Source organism: Prosopis cineraria, unplaced genomic scaffold (genome assembly GCF_029017545.1).
Source record: "Prosopis cineraria cultivar Desert tree isolate PC_DT_omini unplaced genomic scaffold, ASM2901754v1 PC8, whole genome shotgun sequence".
In the NCBI taxonomy this organism is placed as follows: domain Eukaryota; kingdom Viridiplantae; phylum Streptophyta; class Magnoliopsida; order Fabales; family Fabaceae; genus Prosopis; species Prosopis cineraria.
The window spans coordinates 32,716,741-32,719,544 of record NW_026555339.1 but is presented as its reverse complement, the minus strand read 5'-3'; positions in this window follow the sequence as shown (position 1 = coordinate 32,719,544).

Sequence of the window (2,804 nt, the reverse complement as noted above, 5' to 3'; positions counted from 1 at the left end):
CTGATCATCGTTAATCAATTACCTTCAGTATAATCATTTCTCATACAGAAGGCATCACCTTCAGTGTAATCACTTACAAGTGACATTCCAAAAAATGGATCACCCTTGATAACAGTATCATCCATGTCTTCAATGATTTTGTTTGTCAATAAAATAATGGACCAATTAGCTTTAGCAAGATCAAGAACATAGAACATTTGTCAAGCCTACAAAGTAAGGATGAAAGGCTTATCTTTATACCCTTCTTTATTTAGATTCACCTGCATCAACCTTGAGTTATTATCAATTAAAAAGCCATTTTTATGGTCAACTCACTTGCAACCGAAGACTGAAATCTGAAACTTTACATAATCTAACTCCCAAATGTGCTCAATTACTCTAAAGTATGACATATTTACGTATATTGGGTTGTTGACTTTAAAGCATGTTACACGCATCACATGAGCAATAAGAATGACACTACTATTTTGCATTGTGCTTCAACTATCCTGCTCTTTAGTGTAGAAAGTATATCCATTGATAAGATAGCCAGCATAAGAAACTACTTGCATACTCAAACCTCTAGCCAACCATCTCACTTTTTCAGAAACAAAATCAGGATTCATGTTAAACTTATAATGAATATGCTCCTTCAGCCAATGTGCAAATTGCTTATTATATTCTTTTACGTACCAAGTTTCACCTCTATTGGGATTATCCTTCTTATGCTCAGCCAAGTGCTTATCTGGAAATTCTTGAAACTCTTCTGAGTTATGCAATACATAAAGGTGTGCTTGATCCCACTATAAATTTGAGACAGTAACTATATTCTTTCCTATTATCACATCCCCACCTTCCCTTCCTATATGTCGAGACATTGGTAGCCTAATATAATTGACACTTTTTAAATACTCAGTACAAAATTCAACCGCTGCTTCACTGATATACCATTCAACAATGCAACCCTCAGGTTGACTATAGTTTTTCACATACCCTTTTAATATCTTTATATAATACTTCACAAGATACATCCATCTTAAATAAGCCAGACCACACATTTATACCTCCTTCACTAAGTGAATGGTTAGGAAAACCATTATGTTAAAGAAAGTAGGTGGGAAATACATCTCTAGCTCACACAATGTTTTTACAATTCGGCTTTGTAACTTTGACAATTTGTTAGGGTCAATCACTTTACTGCAAATGGATTTAAAGAAGAAACATAATGTTGTGATTATGTCTCGTACCTTATTAGGTAACATAGAATGTATTGCCACTAAAATAAAATTTTCCATCAAAACATGACAGTTATGAGATTTTAAACCCTTCAGCTTTTGTCTTTCATTAATACAAGGTTTCTAATGCTTGATGTGTAACCTTTTAAAACTTTAGCTATAACAAGAAACTCACAAAAAGAAATCTTTTGTTTTCTAGACAATGTATGAGCTGTTGGATGAAGAAAGGTATGACTTCCCTTCTCCTCTAGTACTAAGTCTTCCCTTATCCCTATAGAAAGAATGTCTAACCTTACATTGATGCCATCTTTGGTCTTTTTGAGAATATAAAGTAATGTACCAACAGCACTATCAAATTCATTTTTTTCGATATGCATTACATCAAGAAAATGCCTAACATACAAGACCTTCTAATATGGTAGCTTGAAAAAAATAGACTTTTTCTTTCACCCACTTGTCCTAAGGTGTTTTGAAAAAGGTTTCCTAAACTTGAGATGTAAATCCTTAACCTTTTTAAACAATTGGTCACCGATTGATAGAACAAATTTGTTACCCACTTTTAATTAGGACCCTTTTATTAATGATTTATCACCTTTAAGTGCACACATTGCATTAGATTTGAAATTTTGCCTAAGCTTCTAGGTTTAGTGCACTAGGGTCATTTTGGTCCAAAAAAATGAACTTTTGAGAAAATGTATAAGAAAAATTTACAAAGTCCATTTTATGTCCAGTTGATGAGTGGTGAAATTATATAAAATTTATTTTAGTTTGGGAGTAACTAAATAAAAAAGTCAAGACTTTTTTAAGTGTCTTAGTTTGACCTAATTTCGGTTCGCCTTTATGTGAAAATTTTTATAAAATTTTGTGTAACCTGAAACTTGATTATTTTAATTAATTCTCCCTTCTAATTATAAATTTATTTCTCAAAATTAATTAGATTTTATTATATCACATGCTATTTGATTGAAGTATGTGATTTATGTGACATAGGTGGCATGTGATTTGTGCATCAATTGGGCAATTGAGGTCAACACTCATTAAGGTCAATGGTTGATCATTTGCACGTGAATTATGATTATTTTGAGGGATTAAATTAGCTTAAATGATGTGGATGATATATAGAAAATTAGGCACACATTAGAATCATCTACAAACAGATAGGAGGGTACCACCTTCCAAGTGTGACAAGGCTCCCATTTTCTTTTTATTTTCTTTTTTCCTTTTTTAATTGACTATTCAGTTGATGGTAAACACTTAGAAGCACATCCATTCAGCTCCAATTCTAATGCAACACTCATCTCATTCATCTTCTACATTTTCTCTCTCTTGTTCATTTTCTCTCTTTTGTTCTTCATTTTCCAGCACCCTAACCTCCATTTTCAGCCACTAAACCTCTACAAAACTCATATCATTCTTCTCCTCTCTTCATTTTCATTCCATCCCTTCCATTTTCACAAGGATTGAAGCTCATTTCCATCATTCAAGAGCTATGGAGTTTGGCCTTCACAAGTAATCACTAGGGTTCTTGAATATGATGAAGATTGGCTAATTTCTTTGGTGGAATCCTAGAGAGATGAAGATTAAGGATGA